Source organism: Pinus tabuliformis, chromosome 3_2 (assembly GCF_031772625.1).
Source record: "Pinus tabuliformis cultivar Carrire ecotype Pingquan chromosome 3_2, CPIR1, whole genome shotgun sequence".
Classification (NCBI taxonomy): Eukaryota; Viridiplantae; Streptophyta; class Pinopsida; order Pinales; family Pinaceae; genus Pinus; species Pinus tabuliformis.
This window is the reverse complement of record NC_142302.1, coordinates 696,901,745-696,927,714: the sequence shown is the minus strand read 5'-3', so window position 1 is coordinate 696,927,714 and position 25,970 is coordinate 696,901,745. Positions and strand designations below refer to the sequence as shown.

The window sequence follows — 25,970 nt, the reverse complement described above, 5'->3', positions numbered from 1 at the left end:
TATAAGGCAACCTGGTTCTGCCTCATGTCGTATAACTTTTGCATCAATTGGAGGTGCCCCAAGAGCAACAAATGTGATATCAATCCTATACAAGTATAATTTTCAACAGTGCAAGAAACAAAAGCAACCTCAGATATAAATTAATTATATTCACGTATAAAAGGCAACTTGGTTCGGCAGTCATGCCATATACCTTTGCATGGATTAATATGTGTTTTAAAAGGTTTGGATGTGCTACAAGAGCTATAAAACATCAATGAATATATAATATGTGATGGTCCCAAACCACGATTTATCTACTCGCTGTGGATTTATTTTAACTGAAATCTCTGTAGCAGCAGCAATAAATAGTAGATAGATCGGGAATAAGAGATTCTGTTACTTATATAACAAACTAGTTCTAGTGCATTTCTGTAGCTCGCTGGAGAAGCTGTCGCCATCTTCGCTGCTGTCATATATTATAATAAGGAAATCTGTCAATATAGTTCTCAAATTCCTTCTAAAATAGGACAAAGATAGACAGAAGAAAAAAACGGTGATTAGCACGGATGCATCAACAAATAATTTTGGTTCAGAAGTGGAGGAATCGACTGTAGCAATCAACTGCTACACAACCATGCCGTTATGTAAATCATCTTATGGAGATCTTACACCTGAAATTATATTGATGTTAATAGAATTTAGAGTTTGAGGAAAGTAGTACCTTGGTAAGAAGCTCAGTATTTTCCTCTTCCAGAGAGCGTACCTATCGCTCAGCAAAGCAATGTTACATTGTCAATCTCCATTATAGGTCTATTTGCGTAGGCTACATTACACTCCTCGTTGTTATGCGTCATATAAAAACTAAAAGAAATAAATTGGTTTAGTTCGTACTTATTAATAGGAAAACTAAAAATATATAAAAATATAGTTAAGGTTTTCTAATTTCGTTTTTATTTATAGTATGGGAAAATTCACGAATTCAATTTTGATATTTTATTGTTAAAATTAATCGTAAATAAAAAGAATAGTAATAGAATATTAACCCATCAGATTACTTTAGAGGTCTTATAACTCATACCATTTCTTATTTACATTAAAATTCTAATAATGATTAACATATGAGTGACTTAAAACATTTGTTCCTTGAAGACAACTCTCTAAAAAAATTTATACTTTTTATTTCTCGAAAATGGTCCTCGTTGCATTATTCTTAACTTAGCTTTCTATACATATCATCATTTTTATTAATTAATACATAGCCTTTGACTCAGTTTCATTGGGTATTAGTAGGCAGATGTTGTGTATATGTATATCCATATTTATATATGGATAAGTTATTTTTGTATTTCAACAAAAAAAAAAAAAAAATTTATAATAATTTTGCAAAATTAGTCTTTCTCTTGCCATATTGGAAACCTCACTAGAGGGTGTAATAAAGACAACCCTCAATATTGGAAATCTCACTAGAGGGTGTAATGTAGAGAGTTAAAAATTTGCAAAATTAGAGGAGAGTCTATGAAAATAGAGACCAAAAATATTTGTTTTCCCAATGACAAGAGACACAAATAAGAGCTTTGTTGAGCCAACAACAAAATTAAGCTCAACATAAGTAAAGGAAAACATAATAGTAGCCGAGGTCCATTTATTTCATTTCTTGCCACCTACATTAGTATGGATATCTTGAGCTATGATTTCCTGACATTCTTTCTTTAATTAGGAAGTGGGGAAGGAAGATCGAGAGGAATGGATCAACATAGACATTGCACCACAATCTTCATTGGATGATCCATCTATGAATCATTTAGCCTACTTGTGCATATGTGATGGAATGACAACAGAGGTTCAGGGAAGGGGTTGTTTGATGAGATGTAGTGACCTTTCATGTCTCCAACATTTTGTGATTTTGAGAGATAAGGTGATGCACCCCACTAATAGGTATATAATAAGGCCCATTTTTCCATCCTCCAGCCTATAATTTCCTATTTTATCACATTTAAGAACATATTTTTTACTATAATGTGCATAATATGGAGACGAAAGGATGTTTGTCATACTTCATGGCCTAATGTGATTAATATCCAACGAAAGAGTTCTTTTGAGTGCATTTACCATTATAGGTACATTGGAGGCAAGTGGAGGATATGTAGGACACTTTTCTACTACATTTACTCACCTACAACTTGACTTGATCCCTAAAATCACTCACCTAGTGCTTAAAGCTTTGCTAGTAGGCAATGCACACAAGGAATTGTGAGGATCTAAGGGAGCTAGATCCACTTTTTTAGAGATTTTGGAGGGAATGAATCGTCTTTCCAAGGAAGCTACCCGTCAGCCATTTTTGTATAAATAGGCAAGCCTATGGGCTCAATAAGGTTCAAACATTTGGAGCAGATAGGAGCTACTAAGAGCTAGGAGCCTAAGACTGTCATTTCAATTCCTATGCATGATGTACTTTAAGTCTGTTTTATATCAATGAAAATCTTATTGTTATCTTCCATCTAATTTTGTTTGAGAGGGTTGAGTCCCCTTAGGTTAGTGCCTGACCCAAAGGCTTTAGGCTATCTTTTTGTATTTTATCCATACATTACCTTTCATAGCTACATCTCTTTTCTTTCTTGATAGAAGTGTGATTATAAATGTTGCATATGGAAGTCTATCTACCACCTCTCTTGTGGGAAGCATGGTTGAGGAATATGGATTGGAAAGCCAAAAACATATGGTACTTTCCTTTGCAATTGTTAGATCCTAAACGAATTCTCTTTTACATACTTAGTTTATTGCATATATAGAAATTAAATCATAGTATTCTTTAAGCTTTAATGGATGTAGGTAATATTCATGCTATAAGCTAGATTGTATTTTGATGCAAAAAAAATCAACTCATCCTTTCTTACTTAGTTTCATAAAATGTAACTCATCCTTTCCTGTTTAAGTTCCATTTTGCTGCAATTTGGTTATTAGTTTGGCATTTTTTTAAGTTGCAAAAGGATTATTTGTGTGGTGTCCAAGTACTACTATTTTCTTACAAGGTTGGTATAATCATCCCATGTTCCTCTTACCATAATTAGCCTCTCTCTCCTCACCTCACAACATCTTCAATTATCTTCCATCGAAAGTACAATTCTATGTCATTGAAGGACACTGTGTACATTTTCTTTTCTACAAGATGGGCCTCTAAGAAGTGTGAAGATTTTAAAAGGATTGATACATCCTTCGTATACCTTCATCTACCCTTTCCCACCTTTCAATCACCATTTCCACTCTCATAATGCTCACATATCTATTTTTGTAGCAAAACAGGAAAATCTTGTAACAATCATGTAGCATCCTATAGCACCATGTAAACTCGATCAGATTTGTTCCAAAATATTTATTTTTCCCTCTTAGCCTTAAATATTTTCCCCTAGGCTCTAAAACCATTATTGAGGGAGACAAAATACTACATAGGATTTGTCTTTTCTTCATCGCGACACATTTTTTCAATTTGGGTTAGTGGTTAGATTTGTGAATTTAAAGATATAGTGATTATTTTCTTGATTGCCTCATGAAATTCCTAATGAACTTTGTCACTAAAGCTAATCTCTTTGAACACAATTATTAATGGCTGAATTCATGCTAATTCATTTATGCAAGATATACTACAATTTTTTCTCTTGGATTAATGCTTCATCTAGGGTTTCAATTTCAAAGCATTATTATTTCCATTTCATAGGTTAGGTTTCCTTTTCAATGCAACCTTTACATTCTACAATTAGATTAGTGTTCCTATTCTTGCAAGTATCATATAATTTACATTTTGCAAATGCATTAATGTTTCCATCTCTACTAGTAATATTGCTTTTACTTCCCGCAACTAGGGTTAACATTTAGATTTGAACAACTAGCATCTTCGTTCCTTTTGCAAGTAGAATAATATTTCCATTTCTGCAACTACAATAGAAATCTCCTTTTATGCAAATTCATTCCTTGATTCAGCTAATAGAGTGGTCTTTATATGCCTTGGTCTGGTCCATTACTTAAAGGTGGCATCAGTAGAACTTAACCTATTGTGCATATAGCATTGTCACTACTTAAGTTTGTACGAAACCCAGGTTGATAAATAAAGTTCATAGCCTTGGGAGTTGCAAAACTCTCTTTGCAATACTGGGGCTCATCAGCTTTCCGAGGAGGTTTCCAAGTAAGTGTTGTTTCTGCTTAGAAATTTCCTTTATTTTTCATCTTTCTATTGCTTTGCATCAATATTGATTGATTTGAGAAAAAATTGAAAAACAAAAAACGAGGAAAACATAAAAAGCATAATTTTTTTCATTCCTCATAGGATTAGGGATGATCAAGGGAAATTTCTACCAAAAATCCCCACCCCTTCAAGCAGTTAAAAAACCCTCTTCTTTGGTGACTGTGAAGTCCCCACACTAACAACATGGGAGCTAGAGAATCCTTTAGGTGAGCAAAAATAAATATTTGAAGAACCCAAAGGGTAGGAATAACCTATATCACCTATCCAAAACATGGTTGTGGGTAGGTAGAATGAGCTCTTTAATATCCAATTCTACATAAACAGGGGTACAAGATAAATAATATAAGCCCTACTCCTCTTCCACATTTAAATGGCCTAGCCTCTGAGGAGCCTAACACATTCATGTTCGAATTTGTTGTAGTTTGTAGGAACTATGATTATATTTCTAATGAACATAAGTTCAAGTTATTCCCCTCCAACCTCAAGGATGCAGCCTCGCACTGGTTCACAGACCTACGTGGCAGCATCATCACTTCTCAGGAACAAATGGAGCAAGACTTTAATGAGAAGTACAAATATTATTTTAGGTTTAAGGAGACAAAGGATGAGATCTTTAGGATGGCCCTAGGGAAAAATGAGTCCTTAGAATATCATCATGAAAGGTTTCAGCTTAACTATAGAAGGGCTAACTATACCTTTGACCCTAAATCTCTCAAGAATATACTTCTCTGTGGGATTAGGGAGGATTTAATGCAGACCTTCAATATGTTGTCTAGTGGAGATATTTACCACTTGACCTATGATGGCATCAAGAAAGTATTCAAGAATCATTCTTGTGCTGCAAGAAATAGAGTTAGGTCTAGTCAAGGCCTGGTCAACTCTTCTCCATCCACCTTGACCATCAAACAAGAGATAGGGATTATGCTAAAAGACTTAAAGAGTGAGATCTTGCACACATTTTCCTTACATATGGATACTATGCAGATTAAAAGGAAGGAAGAGGAAGGAAAAGGGCATTACCTATATTTTTCCCCATATGCACCAAGAGGCACCCAAGAAATGAGTGTCCAATGAATGCCATAGAGGTCTTCTCTATTTGTGAGGAGAACCATGCAATAGAAAAATGCCCTTCTTTTACGGCTTAAGATTTTATACCAATGGAGCAAAGAATGGCTTAGAGAAGATTTAATTCATCAACCAAAGGAGGCCACAAGGACCTCACCTATACCAACAAGGTTTCCAAGGTGCACAATATCCTTCTTTCAATCTAAATAATAATGTACCCTTCCAGCCTTGTTATCCTCTAACTCACTCATACTGGCCCATGCCCTCCCACTTGGTCCTATACTCCTCAATACCCTCCTCAGCTTGTCAATCCACATTTCCATACTTATTAACATCAACTTCCTTAATGGGGCAACCCTTCACAAGGATGGAGAAATCAAGAAGCCCAACCTCCTGCCTTAATTCTTCCTCCTCGACCTCAACGACAACTACCTCACAGTAACCCATTGAAGCAACCTCAGATGCTTGACTAGCCCAATTTAACCCCAACAATAAGTAGGCACAATAGGTCTACAGTGGGGAAACATCCTATCATGCTTATGTTGTGTAAATCCAAGAGATCAACCTTATGTCTGGGAAGGTACTTCAAGATGCTCACTCACCTCTCCACCTGATGATCTTGAAGAAGAGATGGAGGACATTACTGCTCAGTCTAATATAGCTCGCTATCCTAAAAGGTTTGTCCAACCTAAATAACACACCCTAGTAGAGGCTAAACTTCCAAGAGAATTGAAGAGCTTGGGTGTTAAGATATCACTTCTTGAGGCCATCAAATATGTCCCAATTTACAACAAGCTTATTATGGAAGAATGTTTCAAGAAGCTTAGGAGAAGAAAAAAATATGCCCCTACTATCAATATTGCTGGCGAGTTGTTTCAACTAATGTTGGGGATAATAATCTCCCCAAAGTACTTGGACATTGGTAGCCTAGTATTGTATGTGCACATTAAACAAATTGTAGTCCCCAACACCTTGATTGACCTAGGGGCTGCAATAAATTTCATCAGCAAGGAAGCCACACTAAACATCAACCTCCAAGGAGGCTTGCGGAGGACGACTATAGTGTTGTAGCTTGTAGATATATCCACAGTATCCCTTGATGGAGTTATGAAGGATGTGATGGTATCCAATGACTTCAGGAAATTTCTAACATATTTCCTTCTCCTCCAACCAAAAACCAAGTTTAATGGGTACCTTGTCATTCTCAAGAGACCTTGGTTAGTCACTATTGATGCTTACATTAGCTGTAGGGCTGGGAACATGACCATTAAGAATAGGAATCTTTGAAGGTAACTCGTATAATATCCCCCTACTCAACCCTCTATTAAACATGATTTACCCTTGTGGGTAGAGGCGGAGTAAGAATAAGACCTTTATCATCCATCCCTATACCCAGTTTGTGAATTAGAAACTGTTATAAGAAGAAGGAAACTAGATGGGGATGAGATTATTGATCACTTCTTGTAGAATCACCCTCCTACTTCCATGAAAATTGATGAGCTAGTGGAAGAATCTTTAGAGAAACCTGATATCAATTCAAGGGTTAAGTTGTGCTCTGATAACTCCAACCTAGATCATGACAATATTGTGGAAATCAGCCCGTCCAAAACTGAAAATAAACCTAATTTTGGGCTATAATTCACTTCCAATATCTAGGGGACTCTGCGATGCAGAGTCCTAATTAGACTCTAAATCGTTTGGTTTAGGGATCCCATCCGGTATGTAGGATCAACTATTGTATAATTGGTTGGTGTTGGCTTCACATGAGAAAAGGAATATGGCTAAACATAACATATAAACTTCAAAAAACACGAGTGAGTAACTAATGAACACTTCATAAAATAGATACCATAAATAGTAATATTATAACTCGAAAGAATGAATATTAAGTAAAGCATCATTATCAAAAGTTCAAATAAGACCACACATATCTAATGGATAAATTTAACAACCAAGAATGTGTTCAAGATGGTTAAAAATTTACAAACACAAGTGAGTGCAAAATCTACAATAGCATCATGTTAATGTAAATAAAGTTGTTTATCAAGATAAGCATAGGTTCAACATATCATATAGCATCCATGTGTTGCAAAGGAAACTAATAGCATAGGGAGATACATGAGGATACGTACACAAAAACTGGTAGGAAACTCCAATTCATCAAGTTAATAATATTCATGGAATCATAATACAAAGTGTTCATCCAATCGAGCACTGGAATTCAACTATTACTCCTTACATTTATTAGAAGAGAAGAAGTTCTCAAAACAATAGTTACCAAAATAAGTGCAAAGCTAAAATTCCATTACAATATGCCATGTGGGTGTATTTACTAAAAAGAGGGTTAAGCTTGCTCTGCCCTTGACTCTTAGACTTCCTCATGACCTTTTTACTTCCTTATGAACTTTAAACTTCTTCCTTACTCTTTGAATTCCTATTTTTCTCTAATCTATCCTATATTGCTATTCTCAACAAAATAAGTTAATTTATATCATATAAATTTGATAATAGATAATTCTAGAACATCTAAATGTAGCTTCGCCACAAGGAAAGTGTGCCAAAGCTTGTATTTGACAGTTATTTGAGCTATCTTTGGCTAATCCTTTCCATGCCTATGTAGACATTCAAGGGCATCTGAAACGAGGGTGCTTCTTTTGACATTGATTTGATTGGTGAGATTCGTTAGCTTTGTGTACATCCTCATGAGTTCCACTATATACCGTGTGATGTTTTATTTTGTAACCTGCAAACTATGTGAGTTTGAAGCTTGCCTGAAAGTGTCAGTAAATGTGTGAACCTCCTATAGGATGTCCTCCTACTTCCTCACTTGTTAAACTACCCCAACAGAAGGAACCCCATGGTTTTCAGTCAATGACTCCAAACCACATAGAAGATTCATGAAAGAAGCAAGAAATTAATGTGTAATTTGAAATTATTGTTCTGGTAGTCATCCAATCTTTTCTTGGGAGAACCGTTAGTGTGTCTAGATATTTGAGTGTCCACTCATAAATGTTATCCAGAGTTGTAATGCCCTCTTTTAGCATAGAGGATTTATCTTTTGTGTTGGATGATGAGCACCAATATTGCAGCAAGAATGCTACAACTCTTGGGGCTACCAACTTTACCTTATCAACTCAGGGTTCAAACAAACTTGGAGGTGACAGTGTTGTATACACAAGTGAAAGTGATGGTTCTACCTTTTTTCAATGTTTAGCTGGCAAGGGACCACTATGGTTTTTCAAGACAGACTTCTATGGATTTAGAAGAAGTTGGATTACTGATGAGGGAAAGAGGAATCTACTCTAAGAGAAAGCTTGTCTACTCCAGTAAGGAAAAAGATTGAAATCCAATTCTAAAACACACCATTTCCTACCAAACTCCTAAGACACTATGTTTCAGAAGGAATGCTACGTTAACATGTATGAAATTCAACTATCTTAAGCATGTAAATTTGGAGCATCAAGATTCTACTACTGTGCATGTAAATGGCTACAACAAATCTATTTTTTTCTTTTTGTCTCTTTCCCTTTTTATGGAGAAGTGTGAAATCTACTCTCCCTTGGAGATGTGGCAGGTGGCTTAGGGATGTTGGATGATGGTTGGAAGGTTTTGGAGACCCTTATGTGACCTTTCTTGGCTTCCTAGAGGTTTTCCCTCAATTCGGCCTCAAAACAGGCCACTACAAGAAAACCTACAGAATGTCCTAAAAGCCTACAGGATTCCATGTATTTATACAAGATACAGCCGAGAGAAAAACGATGGGTGCTGAAGGTGATGGAAGGCTTAGGGAAGGTGGTTGGTGGATGGAATGAAGTGAGAAAAGTCCTAGGATTAGTTAGAATGCAAAACCAAGGTTGGAAGATGGTTGGATTTTCTCAACATGCTTGGAGGAGTTTCCTTGAAAAATTATGAAATTGGTGAGGGTCTTAGTGAAAGAAAGGAATGATCATGGATGGATGAAGTTGGGTTGCCGACTATGAGATCTCTCTTTTCTTATGAAACACCTACACTGCATCAAACAATTATATTTTCCAAAAAATCATGTAAACAAGAAGGATTTCAATAAGCTAGAAAAACAGAGTTTAATGAGCTAGTTGTCTACTTCATGCATGAGGAAAATTTGCAGAATAAGATGAAACCATTGATGAGATCTATTGTAATATTGAATATGGAAGAAATAATAGCTAAATCCTACACTTGCAAACTGGTCAAATGCTCGCTTAAGCACAATAAACTCTAAATTCTATGAGAAAGTACAATTATGTCCTTTTTGGGGCTGCATAGGGGTCCTTTCCTCAAATCATGGTCGCTGAAGGAAGAAATGAAGCCAAAACACCTATTGATAGCTTTTTGATGTTCCTTTTTATCCCTTCTAACTACTATTGAAGTGAAGCAAAAATGGAAGCAAACTAAAAAACAAACTAATCAAATCTATACTACTTGCAATGAGATACGTCTAAGGACAATTTAACCATGAATCTATGAAATTAATCTAAGCATATAGATACAAGAAGAGGAGCCTTTGCTACTAGGGTTGGGTGCTAACCCAAGAGCTTCAAACCTCTAAGTTAACTCATTGCTGGATCAAGAAAAATGTCATTCTCATTATCAAAATAGAAAATTACATAGTAATGTCTTGCACAAGTTTGAAGCTCAAAAATAACTAGTGTTTTTATAACAAAAATTCAAATCCTAATGAGGCTCTAGGCCTCTTTATTTATACAACTGAAGTCCTCAACGACTTCCTTAAATATAGGGAGGCTCGGCTCCCAAACTCAAGATCAGCTACTTCTTTGATTGTCACTTGCTCGGTTGCCTTTTGATCTTCATGACTTGGCTACTTGTACTCCGAGCTAGTGTGATTGATGCAGGAATATTCAAATGAGGGAGGAGTAAATAAAGACGATTTACCTCCCATAATCTCTCTTCCTTGTTCCATTTGAGTTTTAGCATTTAATTTTGCCAAAATTCCCTGATTTTCTCTCACAAACCTGCATTCAATGCATATTAGTCCACTAGGCATAATATCTCACTTTGACTCATCTCATTAAACAAAATATAATCAAAACATGTAATAAATTGTGAGAAGAGTTAATTTTACTAATCTAGGAGGTGAATTAAGGTCCATATAGTTACCCAATGATGAGGCTCATCATCACCCCCTATTGAAAGTGTTTCTCATCCTCTAAGCAACTCAATCAATATCCATATCTTTCATAGCCCTCGTGGTCTCCCTGACATCCCATGCTTCTGTCGTGGTCTCTTCTTCTTGTGCATAGAATCATGCCTTCCTTTCTATGTCCTCCCACTGCTTTCTTTCTTCCTCTTCCTTCCTTATTTCTAACATCCCCAAGAGCAGTGTTGGATTGAGTCTCAAGCCAATCCAATTGAGATTGAGCCTTTGGATGGTTTTCTTGTACATGTGTGTCCTGTTTAATGCTTCTCTCATTCTTGGAGGAGAATTGTACTCTCTGATTTTCAAACTGTATGGAAAAGTATTCCATCTCCTTTGGCAAGATTGCATGTTATCATTCCCTAATGGCCTGAACATATCTTCAAAATGTGCAATTTCTTGCTCTTTGATAGCAAGATACCTAGGTGAAAGTTGAGGATCGTTTGCAATTAAATTTTTTGTGCTAATGACAACCATTGGATTTGACTGCTCAGCTCTTGTCAGATAGGCTATGTTTGTTCCCTTACCAATATCTTCTTCATTTATGCTTCCATCGCTTCCTCATGGTTCATCCATGATGCTAAAGCCATCAACTGCAGATCCCCTAGTTTTTCATTAGGGTTCCATATATTTAGATTTATCAGAACCATGTTATGCAAGTAGAATTCAGACATCTTATCCCTATCCTCCAATGTGCTTTGATCACAAATATCAATGAACTATCTATAATTCTAGAATGGCATAGTGCCTCTCTATGCTAGGATCTTGATTTGGAACTGCAGTCACTATTACTTAAGGTATAATGCATATGACTTAGCTGGCATCCTGAATTGGATTCCCTTTAAAGATATACTAGCCATGCTTGCCAATTGATTCTATTTTTCTTACAACAATCCTTTAAACCATGCATTTTCTGCCTCCAACTGAGTTTTCATTATGGCCTCTCTATCCTTGAGGCTGCTTAGTTATTTTCCCATCTCCTTGAGCTTTTCCTCCATGTGACCTATGTCCTCCACTCCCTTGGACTTGGAAATCTACATCCATCTATGTGTTACTTCTCTTTCTTTCTCAAGATCAAAGAATTATGGCTTGGAAACTTTTGTGGAATGACCCTACCCCCTTCAATAAATCTGTAGTAGGAGTCAAGGTTAGGTTGAGGACTAGGTTCCTTTAGCTATGGGTCCTCCTCCTTTGTTTCTTGCTGCATGCTCTCTTCCTTATCCAATTTTTGAGTTTCATCTAGGTTTAGCATAGTTTCCTGTAGGATTGTCTCTGCTTCCTATAGGTCCTATTGTGTAACCTGTAGGATGTCTTTTCCTTTGGATGAGGCAGACCTAGTCACAGGCCTTCTCACATAAGTGATAGGAGACTTAGGGGAGGTTTGTCCTCGGGATTCTTCTCCTTGCGTTTGTACAAGAGTAGCCATCTTCTGCTACTGTTTAGGCGAGTCCTCAATAAAAATTGGAATCTTAGTGGGAGTTTGAGTTTTTCCCTAACTTATTCTTGTACTTTTTCTTGTTCTGAAGTATAATGGATTTTGTCTCTGTATTTTTCCTTTTTGTTTGATAGGGGTGCTAAGGGTAGTGAGCGCAGCTATTGCGTCCCTCTCAGTGGGTTCTGGAGACACCCTGGGTGACTCCTCCTTGTCTTTTTCCTCCTATTTTCCATTCCCCTTTTCATTTTTCCCTTTCCCCCCTTCTTCTCCCTCTACATCCTCACCTTGTTCATTAGTTTCCTCCTTGGGATCTTCCTCTGTTTCTCCACCACTTTCATTCTCTTTCTCTCCCTCTTCTTTCTCATCTATTTCCTCTTCATCCCTCTCTACTTCTTCTTCATCTGTTTTAGTCTCTTCTTCATCCCTTTCACTGGCAGTAGTGCTCTTGTCATATTCGAGGTCTTTTATATCCTCCTCTATATGCATGTCTCTAAAAGTTTCCCATGTGATAGGAATTCTAAGTTTGTGGAGGGCATACTCTATGATCAGTCTAATTAACCCATGATGGGCCAAATGATGGTAGTTTCCTTCCTTCACTTTTATGCTCATACCTATCAAGGATTGAAGAAGGAAGTAGGGTATGTTGAGTCAGTGGTGAGGAGGTGTATCTACTCCAAACCTCAATTCCTCAAGAAGCCTAAAGTGGTATCCATATAGCACACTATACGTACCTTCACATGATATGTAATTTATAAGGTGGTAGATTATAATTTTCATTCCAGCGATACGGTAGGCTTGTTCTTCTCACTCCATTCTTATCTTACATGGCCTCCTCTCCATCTAGAAAGAATTTCTTCTTTGTAGTTTGGCTATTTCCCTTGTCTTGCTTTCTCCAAGGCACTCGTAAGGGAAGCGTGGTAATTCTGCTTATGAGTTTAGGGGTGAGCTCTATGGAGAGGCCTCTCACCACAACGGTGGCATGGGTCCTTTTCAGTGGAATGAAGGAGAGAGAGAAATGTTTGGCTAATCCATCATCATACCCTCTCAATTTCTCAAAGTACCCCATCCAGGTATGCTTTGTGAATATTTCTAGCAGAGGAGGGTGTTGGTGAATCCTCACAATGTTCATGGGCTCCCTTCTATTAAACCCCCCTGTCATTTTGTCTAATAAATGGAGGACCAATATGTCTGATACAAAATCTTAATGAAGGAGGAAATGGAACTAAAATTTCTATGGATATAATTCCCTTATACTACAATCAATTTCAGTAAACTAGAAAATTTATGTTGCTTTTACTTGGAAAAATACGATTGAATGTAGAGCCTACCTCCTTGCAATGCTTGATGTAGCCAACCCCTATGTCTCCTCCTCTAAAATTGCTTACTGCCAATCCTATAGATTACTTGATTGTATCCCATAGGAGTCCTGTGGGATCCTATAGGATTTCCCGTAGGATCCTATAGGAGATCACGCGTAGGAAAAAAATGAAGTTTTCCTCTCCTGTAGGCTGCTGGAGGGCCAAGAGCGAATTTGCTAGTGTGAGCGTCAAGAATGTGAAGGAATCTGTGCATTGGGGATCAATGTTTATTTCCTCTTATAGTTGATTAGAGTGAGGTGGTGTGCTGGTAGCCGAGGTACAAATATTTATTTTTGGACTGTTGGTCCCACAACCACATATTCATTCCCCCTCACCTCGTAATCAATTCCCACTTCGGGCATCCGTAGTCTTAACTTCTTCCGACCTCATCCTCCTTTTCTTTGACTTGACTTCTACCATGTGTGTGACGACTAATTGTTTTGTCCTCGTTGACTAATCAACTCCCACTTCAGGCTTCCATAGTCTTAACTTCTTCCGACCTCGTCCTCCTTTTCTTTGACTTGACTGCTGCCATATGTGTGATGACTAATTGTTTTGTCCTCGTTGTCTAAACAAAGGTGGCAAAGTTAACTAGCCACCTTTCTCTTATAAACCAACTCATTCACAATTTTTACATCTTTCGATTACATTATGAAAATGAGAGAGTGGAAGTGAGATACTTACATGTGGTAACAATACCTTGCTGCAGTTTGTTAAAGAAATGAGATTTTTGTTCTATGTTCACTGCATGTGATTTCTCCTTTTTTTTATTGTCCTTTGATGATTTTATTTGTTGTGCAGGTACCTAGTTTTGATGATGATGATATTGTTGCTACTGCTACTAGGCTTTGGAGGAGCCTCTTATACCTTTGGATCTTCATGCTTGACTTGTTGCAGCCTATTATTTTTTCTTTATTGGATAGGCTGCTACAGGATTGCCTATAGGATGTCCTGTAGTTGCTTCTCCCTCAAAAGTTTTAATCATATTCTACTGCTAGGTCTTGAGGATGATGATTATGGACAAAGAGGAGGTCTAGGGGTGTCTTCATGATGAAAAATAACCTTCAGGTGTTGTCTCCTTGCTCTCTATCTCATCTTTTTTTTCTTTGTGTTTTTTTCTTGGAAACTATAATTTTTTTGAAAACTGATTTTTTCTAATGATGAATGCAAGGGTGATCAAGGTGTATAATGAGATGGTGATGTAGGAATTTATTTTTTTGATATGGGTAGGTCATTTCCTTTCCCTAGGATTACCTCCTTTAGGACTCCCAAGCCTCTATAATTCTAATAGGATCATCCAGTAGGTTTTCAGGGGATCCTATAGGTTTATAGGGAATCCTATAGAAAACACAGAACCCTTGTAAGTTGAGGCAAATGAGTGAAAAAAATGAAAGGAATGGTGGAATGATGAAGGATAATAAATGGAGAACTAAAAACATGAGCTGAATAGGTCCCATTTAATTCTCCGTTGCTGCAATAATTGTCCTCCTGCTGACCTGCAAACAATATTTTCATGATTTTTCTTTCCCCTTATTTCTTTTTCTTTTTAAAACAACTAATCTACCTCCAACAGGTTTTCATCCTAGTTCTTTACCCTGGGAGCCTCAAAAGAGATTTTCACCTAGAGATATTTTTATTTATCTCTCTTTTTTTTTTGACACCGTTGGTCTGCCTCAAGAGGTTTTCAACCCAATAGTGGGACTCAAGTGCCTCATGGAGGTTTTCACCTTAGTCTCCATATTTTTTCTTTTTTTTTTTTTTTTTTTCTCAGTGACTTGATGAGGTAAGAGTTGAGACTTGATCCACCACCATCATTGTTTTGTTGATACCATCAATGAACTCTTTCTTTGACAATGGCCTTTTGTAAACTTTCAATTTGTGCCCATTAACAAGTAAAGGAATGGCTTCTGCATCTATGGTTATGATCTGCACTAAACCATTATCGTGACATTTCTCTATGACATAATGCCTTAACCATCTAGTCCTTAACATGCCCTTAAAGTATTTATATCTAGAATCATATAACAAAGCCCAATCACCTTCTTGAAATTGCTTTTCCTTGATGTTCTTGTCATGCCAGATCCTCCTTTTAATTTGAGTTACATCTATGTGTAGGAGGTTGTGCATTCTAAACCCATCTAAACCATTCAGCTGGAGCAATCTCTCTTTTTGTGCACTTCTGAGATCTAGATCTAGTTGGGTTGCCATCCTCAATGTATTGTACTCAAATTCAATGGACCGCAGGGCCTTTTTCCCATAGACCAACTCATAGCCTGTGAATCCAGTGGTGGTCTTTGAGGTGGTATTACAGGCCCAAGTGGCCTCAACTAGTCTATCTGCACAATCTTTTCTATCGCTACTAACCACTTTGGTTAGAATGCCCTCTAGCATTTAGTTGGTCAATTCCACTTGCCCATTAGCTTGTGGGTAATAGGGAGTGGAGGTTCTATACTTAATCTTATGATGACTTAACAAGTCTTCAATCATGTTGGAGGTAAATTGGTTGCCTTTATCAGTGACCAATTCTCTAGGGCACCCAAACTTGTAGAATACATTCTCCTTTAAGAACTCAGCCACCTTCTCCTCTTTTATTGCCTTGATTGCCTTGGTTTTGGCCCACTTAGTCAGATAGTCAGTGCACACAATTATATACTTCTTTTGCTTGAAAGGAGGGTCAAGAGCCCCAATGAAATCCATGCCCCACTTGTTAAATGGCTTGAAAGTAACTTACAGTTGTAGAGGCATTTCATCCCTTGGAGTAGGCTTTCCCATCCTTTGGAACTGATCACACTGACTAGCATATCCTTTGACATCTTGATGAAGAGTGGGCAATAATAACCATCTTGTAACACCATGAATGTTTTACTCTTTGCTGCAAAATGACCTCCATAAGGACCATCATGACAGGTCAAAAGGATGTCAAAGACTTCCTCCTCCCTGACACATCTTTTTATAATTTGATCTCGGCCCAATTGGAAGAGGTTGCCCCCAATCCAAGTGAATGGGGCGCTCTTCCTAACAACCTTTCTTTTCTCTTTGGAGGACAAGTTCGGTGGGAACTATGCATATACCAAATAGTTTGCTATGTCATAAAGCCATGTAGAGAGAACTGAAATGGTGAATAAGTGTTCATCTGGTAATTGATCATCAACCATTCCTTCCTCACTTGCAGGAAAATTTAATCTTGACAAAAAAATATGCAGCAACATTTTCCTTGCCAGGCTTATCAACAATAGTTAGATGAAACTCCTATTATAAAAGCAACCATCTAATAATCCTGGCATTCACATCAGCTTTATTCATTAAATATTTGATTGCAGCATGGTCAGTATATACAAACGTTTGATAACCTGTAATGTAATGCCTAAATTTGTTCAATAAATGCACAATATACAGGAGCTCCTTTTCAGTCACTATGTAATTCCATTCAGCCTTTGACAATTTCTTACTGATAATGTAAATGGCATAAGGCAATTTTTCATCTATCTGGCCTAGAGCTACTCGTATGGCTTTGTGTGAGGCATCATCATGTATATGAAAAGGAAGGGCCCAATTTGGGCCTCAGAGAATTAGTACAGTGGTTAACTTGTCCTTCAGGGTGTCCAAGGCCTTTTGATAGCTTTTTGACCATACAAACTCAAAGTCTTTGGCCAACAACCCAAATAAAGGAGAAGCTAACTTGTCAAAGTCTTGTATAAACCTTCGACAGTGTCTAGCTAACCCTTCAAAACTTCTAACATCTCTTTTATTTTGCGGAGGCGGGACCCTTTGGATGATAGCTATTTTTTTGGGTCCACATGTAGTCCTTGCTGGGATATTGAATTACCTAGCATAGTCCCTTTAGTCATCAAGAAGTCACATTTTTTGGGACTATGGGATAGGTTCATTTCATTGCATTTGTTTAGCACCTTACCTAAGTTGGACAGAGCCTCCTAGAAATCACATCCATAAGGTGGAAAATCATCCATATAAATATCTACTGCATCATGGACTAACTCGACCAAGATACTCAGGACTTCTCTCTGGAAAGTGGTAGGAGCATCGCATATGCCAAAAAGAAGGACCCTATAGGAAAAAGTACCCGAGGAACAAGTGAAGGTGGTTTTATCTTGGTCTTCTAGGCTGATCTAGATATGATCGTACCCACTGAATCCATCTTGGAAAGAGAAAAATGTTTTCCCTGCCAGGCAATCTATCCCTTGGTCGATGAAAGGTAGAGGGAAATGGTCGTTCTTTGTGGCTTTGTTTAACTCTATGTAATCAACACAAATCCTCCACTTACCATTTTTCTTTGGAACCAATAGTAAAGGAGATACCCACTCACTATCAGTGATAGGGTAAATGAATCCTGCATCTAGCAACTTTTGCAGTTCTTCTTTGACTATATCTTTGAGAGTTGTATTCAACCTTGATTGGGGTTGTCGGACTGGTTTACAACCTTCTTTGATATAAATGTGGTGAGTACACACTGAGGGGTGCACTCCCTTCATTTATTTGTAACTCTAAGGAAAGGCATCCAGGTCTTCCTTAAGCATGTTACATAATGTTTCTTCTTGGTGAACAAAAAGAGATGTGTTGATTTTCAAAGTTCTTTCGAGGCCGAATTCTATGGTTTTGACATGGATAGGGTTGGAATCGGCTAAAAAAAGATCAATTTGATGGTTTTTCTAGGTTTCCTTTACTACTTCTTCTAAGGATAATGTGTTGGGATTTGGACTTTGGAATATGTGTTTAATCAAATCATATTCATCTAGTTGTCCCCCTCCCATGATCGTTTCTAAGGTACAGAGATGGGCAGAATAAACGTGATCTTCTTCCTCCTCTTCCATCCATAAAGGTAAGTCATGTTCTAGATATGGCCGGGTAGGAGGATATAGGACTAACTATTTGGACATATGCCCATTCTTGAAAATAATATTCCCAACTCTGCATCTAATGTAGGCATCGATAGTGGCTAGCTAGGGCCTTCGAAAGATGAGAGGGTAACCAATAAGCTTTGCCTTACGCTGGAGAACTAGGAAATCTGTAGGGTATTCCCAAGAGTCAATGGAGACCATCACATCCTCCACAATCCCCTCAGGGTAATTGTGGAGCGGTCTGCAAGTTGCAGTACCATTGTGGTCTTTCTCAATGAACCCTGGAGGTTGAGCTTGAGCATGGTGTCCTTGTTGATCACATTAATGGCAGCCCCAAGATCAATCAAAGTGTTGGGGACAATGGTGCCATTGATGTGCACTACTACAATGATTCCATAGTACAAATAATTTAGACAGATTACTTGCGCCAGCATTAAGTCGGGTAGTTGTCCAATGACATTAATGGTAGGGGCATCTCTTCTTCACCTCCCTGGATGCTTGAAGAACTTCTCCTTGATAAAGTTGTTGTAAATAGGCACATCTTTTATATCTTGACGAAGTGGATTTTGACACATAGATTTTTCAATTCTCCCACAAGTTCAGTCTCCTCTCGGGTTGGCAGGAATGGTTGGGTTAATCTCTCCGGAAAGGGTGGTGGATTTACTTTAGGCATTCTTTCCTCTATTTCTTCCTCAACCCCCCTACGTGGAGGTAGAGGTTGGATGTCTCGGAGCACTCTCGCACATCTCAGGTTGATTTCCTGAATTTCCACATCATAAGCTAGATAGGATATCTCTCCAATGTATACTCGTGGTGCCTATCTATTGTTGAGGTTCAGATTTGGTTATGTAGGCATCTAGGGTTGTTTAGGTGGAGCAGAATGTAAAATCTATGGTTGAGTAGGTGGTGAAGGCAATAAAGCTGGAGAATTGTTGTATGTGGACCTCCACCCATGTGGTGCTGCATTCCATTGAGGTTGTAGCAGAGCATATGGTTGAAATGACTGGCTGGTTGGCTGGGAATGATACTGAGGTGCACAAGACCAAGGAGGAGGTGTATACTAGGAAGGATGAGCATGGTGGCCCCAAGAGGGAATGGATGTGGTTTGGTTGGGGTTGTAATATGCATGAGATGACCCTTGCATGCCCTGCTAGTATGGCCTAAGCTAATGAAGTCTCCTTTGGTTTATGTCAAAAATTTGTTTAGTTACCCCTTTAGCTCTTGATATACAACTTTTAGTCCAGGTAGAGAAGGGCATTTTTCTCTGGAGTGGTTTTCTTCACAGAATCAGCAGATTTCAATCGAATTCAATGGACATTCATTCGTACGGTGCCTCTTGTTTCATCTAGGGAAGAAAATGGCTAAGGCTCTCTCCACTTCCTCATGTTTCCTCTTAATGTGCATATTGTCCATCTATAGGCTCATGTTTCCTCTTAATGTGCATAGTGTCCATCTATAGGGTAAGGGTTTGCAATGTCTCACTCTTGAAACCCTCCAGCATGTTTCCAATTTCACCCTTGATGGATGAATTGGATGAGGATGGACTGACCATAGGTCGACTACCCCTATCCTTTTTCTGAGCTTCCCTAGAATTGTTTCTAAAGATAGTCTTCATATCCTCATAAAGTAACTGGTAGATGTCCCCTCCTACTAACAAGTTTAGTGTATCTAGTAGATCTTCCCCTACTCCTCTAAGCAAGACTAGATTTAGTGACTCAGGGTCAAGTGTGCAGTTGGCCCTTTTGTAGCTAAGCTAAAATTTTTGTTCATAATCTTCTATGGATTCATCATGCCCTAAGGTCATCCTCTTTAGTGTCTTTAGACCTACAGTAGTCTCGATACTTAGTGTTGAAGGCTTGCTGCATGTGAGCCCAAGTGATGACTCTATCCTCAAGTAAACCCATGAACCAACGCAAAGATGAATCCATGAGAGTGGACGGGAATAGTTTCAACTTCTGATCATCATTAGTATAGTCATATGTTCAGCATATGACAAAAAATTCAAATAAGAAAGTGTCTGGATCTTCTGTGGTTAGGCCATGGAAATGAGGAAGGGAAGAGGGGCTTATACTCTTTATCTTAGTATCCTCATTGGTTTCCCTAATGGGGAAGGAACCTCAACTCTTTCTCTATTTCCTATGTCATTTATTTTTTCATCCATTGGATCAGTAGGAATGGCTTCTTCTTCTTCTTCTTCTTCTTCCCCTCTAGGTTCTTCTAATATTTCAGGTTTTTCACCTAAGGGTTCCTCCAATTCACAGCCATCAAGGAAGAGGGAAGGTTGGTTGTTTGAAGCAGCGGGGGTATTTGGCTAAAATTTCCCTAAGTTACCCCTATTCCTATGAGGCATGAAAAAAATGCTTTTGTTTTGTTTGGTGTTTCTTTCCCAAAATTTGAAAGTGATTGCAGAATTGAAATTACAAACTGAATGAAAACTAACAAATCTATTTTTTCCTTTTTCTCTCTTTCCCTTTTTATGGAGAAGTGTGAAAGATAACCTTTCTTTGTGATGTGCAAGTGGCTTAGGGATTTTGGAGGATAGTTTGAAGGTTTGGGGGACCCTTAGGTGACCTTGTCTGCCTTCCTAGAGGTTCCCCCTCAATTTTGCCTCAAAACAGGCCACTACAAGAAAACCTACGGGATGTCCTAAAAACCTACAGGATACAGTTGAGAGCAAAATGATGGGTGTTGAAGGTGATGGAAGGCTTAGGAAAGGTTGTTTGTGGATGGAATGAAGTCAGAAAATTCCTAGGATCACTTAGAACTCAAAACCAAGGTTGGGAGATGGTTGGATTTTCTCAACATGCTTGGAGGAGTTTCCTTGAAAAATGATGAAATTCGTGAGGGTTTTAGTGAAAGCAAGGAATGATCATGGATGGATGAAGTTGGGAGGAGGTTGCTGACTATGAGATCTCTCTTTTCTTCTAAAACACCTGCACTGCATCAAACAATGATATTTTTCCCAAGAATCATGTAAACAAGAAGGATTTCAATAAGCTAGAAAAGCAGAGTTTAATGGGCTAGCTTTCTACTTCATGCATGAGGAAAACTTGAAGAATAACATGAAATGATTGATGAGATCTACCGTAAGACTGAAGATCGTAGAAATGATAGCTAAATCCTACACTTGCAAATAGGTCAAATGCTGGATTAAGCACAGTAAACACTAAATTCTATGAGAAAGTAGAATTATATCTTTCTTGGGGTTGCATAGGGGTCCTTTCCTCAAATCATGATCCCCGAAGGAAGAAGTGAGGCTAAAACACCTATTGAAAACTTTTTGATGTTCCTTTTTATATCTTCTAACTATTGTTGAAGTGAAGCACAAATGGAAGAAAACTAATAAATGAACTAATAAAATATATACTACTTGCAATGAGATACTTCTAAGGACAATTTAACCATGAATCTATGAAATTAATCTAAGCATACAAATACAAGAAGAGCAACATTTTTTGCTAGGGTTGGGCCCTAACTGAAGAGCTTTAGCCCTCTAATTTAACTCAGTGTTGGATTAAGAAAAAGCTCATTTGCATTATGAAAACAGAAAATTACATAGCAATGTCTTCCACAAGTCTAGAGCTAAAAAATAACTAGTGGTTTTACAAAAAAAATTAGAATCCTAATGATGCTTTAGGCCTCTTTATTTATACAGCTAAAGTCCCGAATGACTTCCTTAAATCTAGGGAGGCTCAGCTCCCAATCTCGAGATAAGCTAACTCTGACTGTCACTTGCTCTACTGCCTTTTGATCTTCATGACCTGGCTGCTTGTACTCCGAGCTAGTGTGATTGATGGGGGAATATTCAAATCAGGGAGGAGTAAATGAGGAGGATTTACCTCCTACAATCTATCTTCCTTGTCCGATTCGAGTTTCAGCCTTTAATCTTGCCAAAATTCCTTAATTTTCTCTCACAAACCTACATTCAATTAACATTAGTCCACTAGGCATAATATCTCACTTTGACTCATCCCATTAAACAAAATATAATCAAAACATGTAATAAATTGTGACAAGATTTCATTTGACTAAGCTAGGTGGTGAATTAAGGTCAATGTAGTTACCCAATGATGAGGCTCATCATTGGCTTGTATGGCAAGGATAAGGGCTAGAGTATGGTGCAATTTTTACATCCCTTCATAAACCATTTCCATGGCTCCTCTGAAGATTTCATTCTCTTCCTTAATTAAAACCTATAATTCCTTCATGTAGGAGTCAGATAAGAAATTTGTTTCATTCACTTCTTCAATATTCCTTATATATTCTTCTGCTCTAGCAGCCATTTTTCATATAAGTAGAGCTTGTTCCATAGTTCTTCATATTTCTTTCCCATTCTGATAGCGTTTAGCTTAGTTGCAGTCACAAAAGAGGTTCGAACTAAGGCAATCATATCAAATAACTGTCATTTCTAGGAAAATATCTTTCTCCATGGTCATGGACAAACGCTCTATATGGCTCCTACCTTCATACTTCCTCATTTCTCGGATAAATGTCATGTCTAGGAAAATATATTTCTCCATGGTCATGGACAAATGCTCTGTATGGTTCCTAGCTTAATACTTCCTCATTTCCTTCATGATATTGTAATTGTGTTGATTAAAATTGAGCTTGGTAAGGTCTAGGAGTTCATCTTTGGCCTCCCTAGGAATGCCTAGCTCTTTGAGAGAAATATGCCCTCCGGTGATGGGAGTGGTCAAGGGAACATCTAGCGGAGGCAGTGACACTTTCTCACTCAATTCTTGTTATTGTTTAGATTCCACTTGAACATTCCTATTAGACTCTTCTTGTAATTTTCTTAATTCCTCCTCTTCCTCTCTTTCCTTTTCTTCCTCTTCCAAACTCTCTTTCTTTTCTTATTGTCGGGCTATCTATTCCTATTTCATTTTCACTTGTTACTCCTACAGTTGTTTCTTCCTATTTTCCTCCTCCTCTCACCTCTTCTCAAGTTGTTCTTCGGGCTGTTTAACACCCGACCCCTAGGATCATCTGAGTTCTTCTTCTGTTTTTCTTTTCAGCTCTTTATTTTTATTTTCCAAGATCACATTTCTCTTCACCAATGTTTCATCATATTCCCCCTCATCTTGGTCACGCGAGGATCTTCTGTCTCTTTACCCTTGTATTTCTTCAGTTTCCCCATTGGCTTTTGTTTTCCTTTCTTCCTCTTCAATGAAGTTGACATCACTTGTAAGATCACATTTTCTTTGGAATTCCTAACTTTCTCATCATCCCTTTATTGAAGTTCACTGGGGCTGAACTCTCTCACTTCATTGTACCAATTTCTAATTTTATCTTCATGTGTGTGTTTGGTGTGTGGGTACAACTAGTTGAAATTGGATTTCTTGCAATGAGTTTCCACTACTCTTTTGGGGCCATAGGTACGGTTATTCACAATCACAAAATGGCACCACTTTCTCTCCTCAGCTTCTTCCTCCACTTCTTTGAAATTTTCAGTTGTGTAAGCCCCAATAGTAAGAGGGAAGGTGGGTTAGGATTTCTTCTTCCCTTTTCAAAGTGTCTTTGAGAAATATTGGGTCAATTGATAACATACTTACTGCATGAGCACTTTATCTATGTTAAATCGAGGAAGCACATGAGGGGTCTTATATGAGCCAAAGAACCTAATAAATGTGCCCTCCTAGATGGGCAACCAATGTTCCACTTTAGTGAGATTCTCCATGGCCCTTTTTGACATGCAAGGGGACTCTTCCCTGAAAAGAAACTAGTATAATAGGGAGACAAATGTTTTAGAGTTGGAGTCAAGTATATTCTTGTATCTTGGGTTCCAAAAGATCTTGTAGCATTGCGGTACAAGCTCTTCCTATTAGAAAATTATATATTACAAAGCAATGGAGCACATAAAAAATTGCAGAAGTATAAACATAGAAAACACATAAAACAAGAGAGACATAGATAGACATGGTTCACCCAGTTTGGGCTACATCCACTGAGAAATAGCCAGTCCTTCTTTTATATTATCCACTGAAGAGGTACAACCTACAACAGATTCACTGTAACTGCCTCTTTGCTCTCTCTTCCTCACTCAGAATATAGATCTACATTGACGCAATACAATTCCCTCATATATAGTGAGGGGTTGCCTTCTAGGGCAAGAAACCCTAAATTAAACATAACTTATACTGTCAGATCATTCGCCTAATGAACGACCCTGATTGACTAGAAATTACTATACTTTTACAAGGCAATTTTGCATCTGTTTTTAGCTTCAGGGGTGCTTCCCCCGAATCCCTGCTAGCGGACTGCTAACCCATGGACCCCCCCAGCTAGGGGGGGTTAGCCCCCCTGGACCCCTACAGGGTGGACAAGTCCCCCCCGTACCCCCCCACATGGAAGGGTGTAGAATCTTACTGGGGTATACATCCAGCTAAAACCTTTGAATATAGAAGATAATCAGGCTCCACACCCAACAATCTCCCACTCAGAGACTAATTATAACAACTCTACCGTTCCTTCATTTGCTAGACAATCACTCCACTTTGGACCTGGTTGTTTCTCATCTTCTTCTTCATACTTGTAAACCAATTGAAACTAAGCAGATTCTCAGTTTCTCCCTAGTTACAATTTTTATTAACATATCAGCAGGATTTTGGCTAGTGTGTATCTTTTCGAACTTCAACTATCCATCTTCCAATTCTAACCATATGAAATGGTACTTGATCTGTATATTCTTATTCTTGGAATGAAATGCAAAGTTCTTTGCAAGATGTATGGCACTCTAGCTGTCACTGTATAACCTGCCCAACTCCTGCTTCTTACCCAATTCTTCCAGAAACCTTTGTAACCAAATCATTTATTTACTAGCCTCTATAGCAACAACATACTCCACTTCTGTTGTTGAGAGTGCAACAACACTTTGCATTTTTGAGACCCAACTGACAGTTGTTCCACCTAGAGTAAACACATACCCTGTTGTGCTCCTCCTGTTATCTCTATCACCCGCCATATTTTCATTAATGTATCGCTACAGAGAAATGTTTGAACCACAAAAGCACAATGCTTGATTTGTGGTACCTCTCAAATACCTGAGAATCCACTTCACTGCCATCCAATGTTCTTTTTCTAGATTATTCATGTACCTACTTACAACTCCCACTGCATGTGCAATATCAGGCCTTGTGCAAACCATTGCATACATTAAGCTTCCAACTGATGATGCATATGGAACTTTAGACATATAATCCATGCCTTCTTTGGTCTTTGGGCACATCTCCTTACTAAGTTTGAAATGGCTAGCAAAAGGTGTACTAACTAGTTTTGCATTTTGCATATTAAATCTTTTCAACACCTTTTGCATGTACTCATTCTGAGACAATGTTAATTTGTGATTTTTTCTATCTTTAGTTATTCTCATACCAAGGATTTGTTTTGAAACTCCCAAATCCTTCATTGCAAATGAATTTGCCAATTTTATTTTGAGCACTTTTATTTCCTGCATGTTAGACCCTGCAACAAGCATGTCATCTACATACAACAACAATATAATATAGCTGCCATCATTTTCCTTTTTCAAGTAAACATAATGATTAGAGTTACATCTAGTATAACCTTGTTCAGATGTAAACTTGTCAAATTTTAGATACCACTGCCTTGGAGCCTGTTTTAAACCATACAAGCTCTTCTTCAACCTGTACACTAGTTTCTCCTTCCCTTTTACCTCATATCCTTGTGGTTGCTGCATATATATCTCTTCCTCCAAATCCCCATGTAGAAAGGTTGTCTTTACATCTAACTGCTCAAGACGCAAATATTCAACTGCTACTAGACTTAAAATAGTTCTGATAGAAGTAACAATAGGAGAAAATATTTCATCAAAATGAATACCTTTCTTCTGTGCAAGCCCCTTCAC

At 37.9% G+C, this 25,970-nt stretch overlaps 1 long non-coding RNA gene across 1 annotated transcript in view; it reads right to left on the bottom strand.

The window, feature by feature from the left end:
- Window positions 1–539: 539 nt before the first annotated feature.
- LOC149182532 (uncharacterized) overlaps window positions 540–25,970 on the bottom strand; it is a 131,436-nt gene continuing 106,005 nt past the window's right edge. Inside the window, exons 2-3 of the long non-coding RNA XR_016257662.1 lie at window positions 704–745; window positions 540–603 (exon numbers count right to left, since the gene is read on the bottom strand). This is a non-coding gene — a long non-coding RNA (uncharacterized LOC149182532). The remainder of the gene's footprint in view (window positions 604–703; window positions 746–25,970) is intronic.